Source organism: Ovis canadensis, chromosome 1, assembly GCF_042477335.2.
Source record: "Ovis canadensis isolate MfBH-ARS-UI-01 breed Bighorn chromosome 1, ARS-UI_OviCan_v2, whole genome shotgun sequence".
Taxonomy (NCBI): Eukaryota; Metazoa; Chordata; class Mammalia; order Artiodactyla; family Bovidae; genus Ovis; species Ovis canadensis.
The window spans coordinates 217,993,072-218,006,791 of record NC_091245.1 but is presented as its reverse complement, the minus strand read 5'-3'; positions in this window follow the sequence as shown (position 1 = coordinate 218,006,791).

Sequence of the window (13,720 nt, the reverse complement as noted above, 5' to 3'; positions counted from 1 at the left end):
CATCATGATGGCTTCTCTTGTTGCGGAGCACGGGCTCTAGGCATGTGGGCTACAGTAGCTGCAGCACCCAGGCTCAGTAGTTGTGACACACAGGCTTAGATGCTCTGCAGCATGTGGGAGCATCCCTGACCCGGGAACAAACCCATGGCCCCTGCATTGGCAGGCAGATTCTTAACCACTAGACCACCATGGAAGCCCCAGGATGAGCTAAATCTTGACAGGCAAAGCATTCAGTTAAAAGGATTTGGTTTTGTTTGTTTCTTTTGTTTTGCACTTGCTAGGGTAGAATGAGGGAAGAATTAGTCAATCAATTCCTTTCCTAGGTCCAGCTGCCTCTCTCTCATTCACCTTTGGTAAGGCTTCTCAGTCTCACTCATGAACTTCTTGCCACACAATAGTATGAAAGGAAAGTAAACTTCAGTCCAAAATATCCCAGTGGATTTTTCTTTAGCACTGGAATCTCTACCGAATAACTTTTCTTAAAACTTTTGCCTTTCCTAGGTAAAGATGCCTGGTAGAAAGATGGGCAGGGGTCCAGAGGCTAGAGATAGGTTGTTTGGTTCCCTTTTCTGTCCACCAAATCTAGGTACCATGGGAACACAGTTCTGAGCTATAAAATGTGCGTATGCTGATGTGCACCGAAGCAGAGTTTCAGTCCCGAGAAAACTTTCTCCCCACGTCCCTGAGGACGTGATTGTCATGCTGATTTTGTTATAAACACAGCAGAGACCAAGAAATAATTCATTGTTTCTCCTTAAAATTCTGAAAATTCTAGAATTCAACCCAGACAAATCCACACTAAGTCACCTAAGGCAATCAACTTATGAGTCTGTGTGTTGGAAGTTTCCCCTCAAGTGTCAGTCTAACAGGCAGGTGTTCCTGTCTGTTCAAACTCAGCCAAATTCCCTGAGTGACCTTTAAGAAATCTCAGTTTTGATTTTTCCTCCCTTCTTCCCTCCCTTTGTCCTGCCTTCCCTCCCTCCCAAAGACAGTGCTGCTAAGTCACTTCAGTCGTGTTCGATTCTGTGTGACCCCACGGATGGCAGCCCACCAGGCTCCCCTGTCCCTGGGATTCTCCAGACAAGAACACTGGAATGGGTTGCCATTTCCTTCTCCAATGCATGAAAGTGAGAAGTGAAAGTGAAGTTGCTCAGTCGTGTCCGACTCTAGCGACCCCATGGACTGCAGCCTATCAGGCTCCCTCGTCCATGTGATGTTCCAGGCAAGAGTACTGGAGTGGGGTGCCATTGCCTTCTCCACCAAAGACAATGCAGACAGGAAAATAAGAGCAGTAATTATACTTTGAGTTCTCCAGAGGTAAATAAATATTATTACTTTAGCAATTAGTTATCAAGATATAGATAGATATTGCATAGGGTATATATTCATGTATATATTAAATGAATATATATATACATATATATATATATATAGTTTACATGTATGTATCCTGAAAGCTGTAGAAATAGGTTGTCTATTTTATGGTTCTTTTAGATGAGAACAGTATTTTCCCTTTACACTTTATTCCTCAGGTAAAGAGAACATGTGGGCCATAAATTCAGCTAAGCTGGTACAGTCGTCTAGAAACTGCTCCCTTGGTGGCTAACACACTACTTGCCTGATTAACCACTTCCTGGTGACTCAGATGGTAATCCACCTGCAGAGCAGGAGACCCTGGTTTGATCCCTGGGTTGGGAAGATCCCCTGGAAAGAGAAATGGCTACCCACACTCCAGTGTTGTTGCCTGGAGGAGTCCATGGACAGAGGAGCTTGGTGGGCTACTGATGGAAAGTTAATCTGGACTTTGCCAAGGACAGGGTGGAGTTCTTAGATAAGTTTTGAACTGAGTCCAAGATTTTATGAGACTGCACATTTCTTTTCAACTTAAAAAAAAATCTTTCCCTGGATGGAGAGAAAATCCTTATAAACATGACAGAGAAGGGAAAAGGAATAATAACTTTTAAACACTAGTTTTAGAAGTAGGTGAGCTCAGAATGTGTATTTAGAATTTTCTGGTAGTTTGCTTTTACTTCAAGTTGCTGCTTCCTCTCACAGGCTGAAGTGTAAAACTGTTGGTTTGTGATTTTGCCCCGCCCTGCAATTTGGAGGCACTAAATTTGACCCTGATGCTTTTTTGTGTCACTACAAGATATAGTCAGAGGGGGAGGAAGTGTGCACTGATCAGGCTTATTAGAATAAATCTTACAGATCTGTAGAGCCTAGAGTTCTATGAGAAATAAGGGATAAACAGGGTTTATAAATCCTGGTGTTTGCCTTCCCTTGACAAGAATGGAAACTGAGAACTTAGATTAAGAAATAGAAAGTAAAACTGACAAAGCTATTTGAAATAAAACAACTCCGGGGTTGACTTTCACAGCATCTATGCCCTCTGTCGGCTTCCCAGGATAGTACACTGGGTGGGACAGGAACTTTGAGATGTCCTTTTGCTGGTTTTCTTTCTGATACAGAATTCAAATGCTAGAACCTTCTTGAGCCTCAGGGTGGGGTAGGGGGAGTGGAAATGTGACCTTGATACCTCCCTCTTGCAGAGATAGTGTGCACCCTTCTAGGAGGGAGACTTCAAAAAAATGTCACAATAGAAGGCCATATATTCAGTGAAGGTGTTACTTAGAGGTTCAGTTCAGTTCAGTCGCTCAGTTGTGTCCGACTCTTTGCGACCTCATGAATCGCAGGACGCCAGGCCTCCCTGTCCATCACCAACTCCCGGAGTTCACTCAGACTCATGTCCATCGAGTCCGTGATGCCATCCAGCCATCTCATCCTCTGTCGTCCCCTTCTCCTCCTGCCCCCAATCCCTCCCAGCATCAGAGTCTTTTCCAAAGAGTCAACTCTTCGCATGAGGTGGCCAAAGTACTGGAGCTTCAGCTTTAGCATTATTCCTTCCAAAGAAATCCCAGGGCTGATCTCCTTCAGAATGGACTGGTTGGATCTCCTTGCAGTCCAAGGGACTCTCAAGAGTCTTCTCCAACACCACACTTCAAAAGCATCAATTCTTCGGTGCTCAGCCTTCTTCACAGTCCAACTCTCACATCCATACATGACCACTGGAAAAACCACAGCCTTGACCAGATGGGACCTTAGTCGGCAAAGTAATGTGTCTGCTTTTGAATATACTATCTAGGTTGGTCATAACTTTTCTTCCAAGGAGTAAGCGTCTTTTAATTTCATGGCTGCAGTCACCATCTGCAGTGATTTTGGAGCCCCCCAAAATAAAGTCAGCCACTGTTTCCACTGTTTCCCCATCTATTTCCCATGAAGTGATGGGACCAGATGCCATGATCTTCGTTTTCTGAATGTTGACCTTTAAGCCAACTTTTTCGCTCTCCTCTTTCACTTTCATCAAGAGGCTTTTTAGCTCCTCTTCACTTTCTGCCATAAGGGTGGTGTCATCTGCATATCTGAGGTTATTGATATTTCTCCCAGCAATCTTGATTCCAGCTTGTGTTTCTTCCAGTCCAGCATTTCTCATGATGTACTCTGCATATAAGTTAAATAAGCAGGGTGACTATATACAGCCTTGATGTACTCCTTTTCCTATTTGGAACCAATCTCTTGTTCCATGTCCAGTTCTAACTGTTGCTTCCTGACCTGCATACAGGTTTCTCAAGAGGCAGGCCAGTTGGTCTGGTATTCCCATCTCTTTCAGAATTTTCCAGTTTCTTGTGATCCACACAGTCAAAAGCTTTGGCATAGTCAATAAAGCAGAAATAGATGTTTTTCTGGAACTCGCTTGCTTTTTCCAGGATCCAGCGGATGTTGGCAATTTGATCTCTGGTTCCCCTCCTTTTCTAAATCCAGCTTGAACATCAGGGAGTTCACAGTTCATGTATTGCTGAAGCCTGGCTTGGAGAATTTTGAGCATTACTTTACTAGCATGTGAGTTGAGTGCAATTGTTCAGTAGTTTGAGCATTTTTTTGCATTGCCTTTCTTTGGGATTGGAATGAAAATTGACCTTTTCCAGTCCTGTGGCCACTGCTGAGTTTTCCAAATTTGCTGGCATATTGAGTGCAGCACTTTCACGGCATCATCTTTCAGGATTTGAAACAGCTCAACTGGAATGCCATCACCTCAACTAGCTTTGTTCGTAGTGATGCTTTCTAAGGCCCACTTGACTTCACATTCCAAGATGTCTGGCTCTAGATTAGTGATCACATCATCATGATTATCTGGGTCGTGAAGATCTTTTTTGTATAGTTCTTCTGTGTATTCTTGCCACCTCTTCTTAATATCTTCTGCTTCTGTTAGGTCCATACCATTTCTGTCCTTTATCGAGCCCATCTTTGCATGAAAGGTTAGACATGGTCAATAAACTTGTAACTTCCCCCACCTCTTTTCATCCTTGGAGACAGCTGTAAAGAGAAAAGGATACTGCAATTTCTTAAGTCTAAAGTTGTCCATTCCAGTTACAGCACTGTAAATAAATTGTATCTCCTCTAAACTTCTTCACAGAGACCAGAGTTACAAGAAACACTCCTCATCTAAAGATAAAAGGTAGCAGCAAAAGATCAAGCTGAGTTAATCCTCTTATAATAAGGAGCAAATTTCAAAGTATATAATAAAAATAATTACCTTAAAGTCAACAGAGTATATGATTATTTGCAACAATGTGGTAATTGTTAGTCCAAAGAATGTTAGGGGGCTGATGTGGCTTAGAGAGAGAGGACACATTTTCTTGGACAAAATTGTAGAATGGCACAATGCAATATCCTTTAGTTCATGTTACCCTGTGCAACACTATCAAAAGGGATCATTATTCCAAAATAATTTAAAAATCAAGATTTTTTTAAAACCAATGGTTTTAATCAATCTTCCAAAGAGATTTTTAAAACTCTTTGGTATTTAAGACAGTACCTTTTGGAATCACTTATTGTGTCATCATCCTTACCCATTTTCTCTTATTTTATTCTTCAGTTTTTACCTATCAGTACACACAGCCAAAGTCGTGTTTGACTCTTTATGACCCCCTGGACTATAGCCTGCCAGGCTCTTCTGTCCACGGGATTCTCCAGGCAAGAATACTGGAGTGGGTTGCCATTCCCTTCTTCAGAGGATCTGCCCAATCCAGGGACTGAACCCAGGTCTCCTGCATTTCAGGCAGATTCTTTACCATCTGAGCCACTGGGAAAGCCCCATTTTTACCTAGCCTTTTAAAAATACATATTTATTTATTTTTGGCATGTTAGGTCTTTGTTGCTGCAAGGGCTTTTCTCTAGCTGCGTTGAGCAGGGGCTACTCTTTAGCTGTGGTGTGGGCTTCCCATTGAGGCGGCTTCTCTTGTTGCGGAGCATGGGTTCTAGCATGTGGGCTTCATTAATTGCAGCTCAAGGGCTCAGTAGCTGGGGCTCCTGGGCTCTAGAGCACAGGCTCAATAGTTGTGGCTCACAGGCTTAGTTGTTCAGTGGCATGTGGAATCTTCCTGGACCGGGGGTCAAACCCATGTGTCCTGTGTTGGCAGGTGGATTCTTTACCACTGAGTCACCAGAGAAGCCCTATCTAGTCTTTTGATACATAAATATACGTGAGACTGAAACAGTTCTCTAACATCACTTTTATCAAGTCATAGAATTCTGCACATTTTGCAAGAATTGCAATTTCATTTTGTCACCTACATTCTTGCACTGTGGGATATATATATATATATATATATATATATATATATATATAAAATATCCCACAATCGATAAGAGACAAACTATAAAAATTTTGATTGGTTGATCAAGTCATTTAAGCCAAGCTTGGAAGGTTGTTTGAGAGATGAGAACAATAGTTACCCTGGGTTGGGGGGCAGTATTGACAGGGAGGTGACACAGTGAGCCTCCTGGAATGTTTTATATTTTGACATGGTGGTGGTTACATGGATGTATGTAACAATTAACTGAGTTGAACTCTCAAGATGTGTACACTTTGTATGTAAGTTAGACATACATCAGCAACCCACTCCAGTATTCTTGCCTGGAGAATCCCATGGACAGAGGAACCTGGCAGGTTACAGTCCATAGTATCGCAAAGAATAGGACACAACTGAAGCGATTTAGCATGCATGTAATATATATGTTATTATACATGTTATATTTTGCATATACATATAATTATATATATTAAAGGAAAAAGCTAGCAGTGAGTGAAAATTGTGTTGCTGAGAAACCTATGCCTTCAGATGCAAACATTTTCAATTAACAAAATAGCTATATTTCACTAGGGACAGAAAACCTAAAAATATTATCCTTAAATTAAAAACCTGAAATGACATTTAACAAAATGTTAGGGAATTAATTCCCTGGCTGCCCAATGGTTAGGATTTTCCAATGTTTTTGCTGGGGAGAGTACAAGCTCATTCCCAGGTCAGGGTACTAAAATCTCACAAGCTGTATCACACAGCCAAAAATAAATAAAATGTTAATACTGGCATTGTATGTTATTTTTATGGTCTTCATGCTTTTCAATATTCTCTCAATTTTCTATGTGAGCATCTCAATTTATAATTGGAAAAATATATGCAAAAAGCTTAAAGTATCTGCTAAAATGTTAACTAAAGTAGTATCTCATTTAATTTCAATTCAGTGAGTTATAATATTAACATTAAAGATGGTTCCTTTCGTGTTCTTTTTTTTTTAAAATAAAGGAGAGAACTGACTATTAAGTCACTTTGGGCTAATACTTTTTTGGACAACAGACACTAAAGGAATATGATTTTTCTTTAGAATCATATGCAAGCTTATGTCTTTCTTGCTTTACATGAAAGCAGTGTGGCCTGCTATGGACTCATGACTGACTGGTTGAGTTTATAAACTCAACTATGCCTTTTTATAGTCCATTTCTAGTAGGCAAGTGGTTTACTCCCTTTAATTTTCAGTTTCCTCTGAATAAGGGATGCTAATAGAATGGGAAAAACTAGAGATCTCTTCAAGAAAATTGGAGATACCAAGGAAATATTTCATGCAAAGACGGGCACAATAAAGGACAGAAACAGCAAGGACCTAACAGAAGCAGAAGAGATTGAGAAGAGGTGGCAAGAATACGCAGAAGAACTGTACAAAAAAGGTCTTAATGACCTGGATAACTGAAATGGTGTGGTCACTCAGCTAGAGCCAGACATCCTGGAGTGCGAAGTCAAGTGGCCTTAGGAAACATTATTACAAACAAAGTTAGTACAGGTGATGAGCTATTTCAAATTCTAAAAGATGGTTCTATTAAAGTGCTGTACTCAACATGCCAGCAAATTGGGAAAACTCATCAGTGGCCACAGGACTGGAAAAGGTGCTTTTGTTCCAATGCTAAAGAAAGGCAATGCCAAAGAATGTTCAAACTACTGCCCAATTGCACTCATCTCACACGCTATCAAAGTAATGCTCAAAATTGTCCAAGAGCGTTTTCAACAGTACATGAGCCAATAACTTCCATATTTTCAAGCTGGATTTAGAAAAGGCAGGGGAGCCAGAGATCAAATTGCCAACAATGCCAACATAGAAAAAGCAAGAGAGTTTCAGGAAAATATCTACTTCTGCTTCATTGACTACACTAAAGCCTTTGATTGTGTGGATCACAACAAACTATAGAAAATTCTTAAAGAGATGGGAATACCAGACCACCTGATCTGCCTTCTGAGAAACCTGTATGCAGGTCAAGAAGCAACAGTTAGAACTGGACATAGAATGACTGACTCGTTCAAAATTGGGAAAGGAATATAAGACTATATATTGTCACTCTGCTTAATTAACTTATATGCAGAGTACATCAGGTGAAATGCCAGACTGGATGAAGCACAAACTAGAATTTAGATTGCTGGGAGAAATATCAACAACCTCATATATGCAGAGGACACCACCCTAATGGCAGAAAGTGAAGAGAAACTAAAGAGCCTGTTGATGAAGGTGAAAGAGGAGAGTAAAAAAGCTGGCTTAAACTCAACATTCAGACAAATAAGACCATGGCATCTGGTCCCATCACTTCATGGCAAATAGATGGGGAAAAGGTGGAAACAGTGACAGATTTCATTTTCTTGGGCTCCAAATTCACTGCAGACAATGACAGAGGCCATGAAATTAAAAGATGCTTGTTCCTTGGAAGAAAAGTTATGACAAACCTAGACAGAATATTAAAAAGCAAATACATCACTTTGCCAACAAGAGTCTGTATAGTCAAGAGTCTGTATGGTTTTTCCAGTAGCCATGAATGGATGTGAGAGTTGGACTATAAAGAAAGCTGAGCGCTAAAGGACCGATACTTTCGAACTATGGTGCTGGAGAAGACTCTTGAGAGCCCCTTGGAGAGCAAAGAGATCAATCCAGTCAATCTTAAAGGAAATCAACCCTCAATATTCATTGGAAGGACTGATGCTGAAACTGAAACTCCAATACTTTGGCCATTTGATGCAGAGAGCTGACTCACTGGAAAAGACCCTGATGCTGGGAAAGAAAGAGAGCAAGAAGAAAAGGGGGCGACAGAGGATGAGATGGTCGGATGGCATTACTGACTCAATGGACTGTAGCCAGCCAGGCTCCTCTGTCCATGGAATTTTCCAGGCAAGAATATTGGAGTGGGTTGCCATTTCCTTTTCCAGGGAATCTTCCCAACCCAGGCATCAAATCCACATCTCTTGTGCCTCCTGTATTGGCAGGCAGATTCTTTGCCAACTGAGGAAGCCCAGTGGACTTGAGTTTGAGTAAACTCAGATAGTGAAGGACAGGGAAGCCTGGTGTGCTGCAGTCCACGGGGTCACAAAGAGTCAGATTGAGCGACTGAACAGCAACAACAACAAGGGATGATAATAGTATCCATATCAAGAGGGTTATAAATAAATAAATTTTATCATCATTATTATGATATATGATTAAATTGGTTTTGCTCTACATCGAGGAGTCACATTGTTTAAGGAGGGATGGTTTTATATTAAAAATGAATTAGTGTTCTAAACTCTCAAAAAATGAATAGCATGGTGCTAACCAACTGATCTTCCAATCGACACAGGACATTAGTAATCGTCTGCATTGTCTAATCCTCACAAAGGCTCTGAAGTAGGCAAAGCAGTACTCCTATGTCAGACATATCGACACTGAGACCCAAATTGGTGAAACAAACCCCCAGAAGACAAGGAGAGACCAGAGCAGAGCTAAGGTTTTCTGACTCACAGACCTGGCAATACTTGCTCCACCATGTCACACTGGCCATGGTATGCACAGGGCAATTTCTTTCTGGTTAAGTTTAATCTTTAATTTCTATATGCTTCTCTGGTTTCTCCATTGATATGAATTGGGTCCGTCACCCTATTCCAATCACCCATGCTGTTTTCATCAATCAAACTGTGCTGGTCAGTGAACTTTTCCACTTATACACATGTACTCATAGGGCCCTTTTCCTGCCAACTTCAACACTAAAATCATATTCTTCATCCTTTGTAAAGTATTTTCTAATTTATTTCATGTAGTACTCTGTTTAAACTTTAGCCTGTTTTGAATCCTGATAACTGTTTGTTCTCCCTCTTACTTGTACTTATAAAGCTGTTTTGCATTTCAATTATTTGGGACAATCGTCTTCCACCTATGCTTCTATTATTTATCTTGAAATCTCTTATAGTACCCAGCATAATGGTTAAAAATGAAAGATGCTTAATGGGTGTGTATTGAATAAATGAATGAGTTAATGATATAACAGCTAAACAGATACACATTTTTAATATACATTTATGAAATGAGCTTGGGGGCATATATCATAACACACAGTAATACTTTCCTTGGTTGGGATATTTGAATGCAGCCCATGACTTGCAGATTCTACTTGCATTTCATTCATGAAGAATTTTTTGAGTTTTTAAAACAGGATTCTTGCTCAGTTGTCCTTGGGTCTGATCTCATTAATATACTGGAAACTAATTTGCTCCTCTTTGGGGGCATAATTACTCCTACAGGCCACAGAGATAAGGCAGTCACAGAAAATCCCCTGAATGTCAAAATGGGTCAGAAAGCCAAGCCAGAGCTCATTGGTGGCAAGTAGGCAGACAACCTTTCCCCAGGTGGGTCACAATGCTCCTGCCCACAGCAGCATCCTATTCTACTGCTTTGCTTCACAGACTCCTCCATATAGTTAAGGAGACTGGTGGGAAAACCCTCTTAGGTGTGGCATAGTTGATTATACTATCTAATGCAAAATGTGGTCTTAGAAATTGGGTGAATTATCCATCTTGATTTTTATGCACTTCAATTTTTTAATGTCCCCTTTTCTGACCTAAAGATGAGTTTCATATGACTTGAGATAATTTATATAATATATTTTATCTATTAAGAGTGTTGAACTAAGTATGCAAACTATAATATAAAATCACTTTCTACTTTGAACCAAAGAACTTGAGCTTTTAAAAAATAAATTTTACGTTTAAAAGTTTAAAAGATAAAAGGCTTTAGTTCTTTTTTTCGTCATTTTTATCTTCTGAAATTCTCAGTAACATCAAAGGTAAGTGGGTATGAATTTTGCCATCAGGGAAGTACAGTGGAAATTTCCAGAATGTTAAGAGATGAGTGCATCAGAGGCTTGGAGGTGAACCAGGTGAAACATAAACAACAGCTGAATACCAGATGAAATAAATAACAGATTGGCTGACCTCAGAACACTTGATGAGAAGAGTTATGTATTAGTCTGAGTCCTCCCAAGAAAGAAAAGCAATAAGAAATAGGAGATATATATTCAAACATACATATACCCACACAAACAAATATATGTAGTTGACCCTTGCACAAGTGAGAGAATAAGGAATGCCAACCCCCACCCTCTGATCCCCTATAGTCAAAATCTGTGTACTGCTATCTCTTCCTCAAAAACAAAGAATTGATTAATGACTCACCCAAGGACAGGAAGCTGAAACAGTTCAAATAAAATCAGGACTAAAACCCTAGTTCTGCTGATTCTGCATATTGTGATCTTTAATGGAACACAAACTTTTCCCCACGCTTTGTTAATATAAAGATCTGTAAAATGAAAATACAGGCACTATTTTTATTGAAAAAAAATCCACATATTTATGTGGATCTGCATAATTCAAATTGTTCAAGGGTAACTGAATATTATATATATATGTATATACATGTATATATTCAGATGTTTATAATATGTGAGGGTAATATATGTATACACATATATGTTTATATGTATAAACAAGTATTTTCAGATATTTATAATAAGGAACTGGCTCATGACAGATGCTGAGCCTCCCGTGATCTGTAGTCTACAATCTACAAACAGGAGAGTTGGTGGTATAATTCTAGTTCAATTTCAAAGGCCTGAGAACCAGGAAAGCAAATGGAGTAAGTTCTAGTCCAAGTCCGGGTTCAGAAGCAGAGAAGAACAATGTCCCAGCTCAAAGACAGTCAGGCAGAAGGAAATCTCTTTCTATTTACAGGCAGTCAGTCAGCCTTTTTGCTCTAGTGAAGCCTTAGTTGTTCAGATGAAGCCTACCCACATTGGGGGCTTCCCTGGTAGCTCAGCTGGTAAAGAATCCACCTGTAATGTGGGAGACCTGGGTTCTATCCCTGAGTTGGGAAGATCCCCTGGAGAAGGGAAAGGCTATCTACTCCAGTATTCTGGCCTGGAGAATTCCATGGACTGTATAGTCCATGGGGTCGCAAAGAGTCAAACATGACTAAGCGACTTTCACTTTCACTTTCACCCACGTTAGGGAAGGCAATCTACTTTACTCAGTCTACCAAGTCAGATGTTAATCTCATCCCCAAAACACCTTACAAACACTCAGAATAATGTTGGACCAAATATCTGGACTTCCTGGTCCAGTTAACTTGACACACAAAATTAACCATCACTAGCTTTTTAATAGAATATCCTTCCACTGCCCAAAACAATCAATGCAGCTTTTAGGACTTTAAAGTCAGGATCAGAAACTCACTTTCTTTGGGTTGGAGTGATGTGATAAAAGAGCACAGAGCACAGACTTTGGAGTTAAATTGACCTGGATTCAAATCCCTTATCTCAGCTACTTTCCAGCTATGTGATCTTGGATAAGCTAATTAACCTCTCAATTCCCTCATCTCCAAAGCATAACATACTGCAGACTGTTAGGGAAAAATATTGCAATATGCTTATCACATATATAAGCATTCAATACGTCATATCTATTATTATTAGTGTTTCCCTCAGGATTTATATAGTATTGTTCCAAAAAGTAATCTCTGGGTACTTGGTACTTTAGGTAAAATAGAAAATAGTTTGTACATGGAAGATAAATTAGAGTAGCTTGAATGTAGTATTTTTTAAGGTATGTTCAGTGTTCTTTTAAAATCACTTAAGTGTATCCAAAACATTTGATAAAGTCTTAAAAATCAAACCAGATCATGATGTTAATACTTAGTATGCTCCATGTTCCTCCATAATGTACTTTGATTTGATAAATCCTGAATCTTCACTGGGTGTCTGATGTACCAGATTTGGCAAGGTAAGCCAAAGAGGAAATAGGACACATCTCCATTGATGGACAACAAAGTGTTTCCCCTTGTTTACAGAACTCTTTCCCTTTTAGGTCATGCCAATTTGGAAACTGGAAAAAAAAAATCATGATGGGTTGGGACTACTTACCTATTATGTAGGCAAGATACTATAGACTGTTAGGGGAAAATATTGCAATATGCTTATCACATATGTAAGCATTCAATACATCATATCTATCATTATTAGTGCTTCCCTCAAGATTTATATAGTATTGTTCCAAAAAATAATTATTGGGCACTTGGTACTTTAGCTCAAAATTTTCCAAGGCAGGCTTCAGCAATACATGAACTGTGAACTTCCAGATGTTCCAGCTGGTTTTAGGAAAGGCAGAGGAACCAGAGATCAAATTGCCAACATCCGCTGGATCATCGAAAAAGCAAGAGAGTTCCAGAAAAACATCTATTTCTGCTTTATTGACTATACCAAAGCCTTTGACTGTGTGGATCACAACAAACTGTGGAAAATTCTGAAAGAGATGGGAATACTAGACCACCTGACCTGCCTCTTGAGAAACCTGTATGCAGGTCAGGAAGCAACAGTTAAAACTGGACATGGAACAACACACTGGTTCCAAATCGGGAAAGGAGTATGTCAAGGCTGTATATTGTCACCCTGTTTATTTAACTTATATGAAGAGTACATGATGAGAAATGCTGGTCTGGAGGAAGCACAAACTGGAATCAAGATTGCTGGGAGAAATATCAGTAACCTCAGATATGCAGATGACACCACCCTTATGGCAGAAAGTGAAGAACTAAAGAGTATCTTGATGAAAGTGAGAGAGGAGAGTGAAAAAGTTGGCTTAAAGCTCAATATTCAGAAAACGAAGATCATGGCATCTGGTCCCATCACTTCATGGGAAATAGATGGGGAAACAGTGGCAACAATGGTTGACTTTATTTTTCTGGGCTCCCAAATCACTGCAGATGGTGACTGCAGCCATGAAATTAAAAGACGCTTACTCCTTGGAAGGAAAGTTATGACCAACCTAAACAGCATATTAAAAAGCAGAGATATTACTATGCCAACAAAGGACCATCTAGTCAAGGCTATGGTTTTTCCAGTAGTCATGTATGGATGTGAGAGTTGGACTATAAACAAAGCTGAGGGCTGAAGAATTAATTGATGCTTTTGAACTGTGGTGCTGGGGAAGACTTTTGAGAGTCCCTTGGACTGCAAGGAGATCCAACCAGTCCATCCTAAATGAGA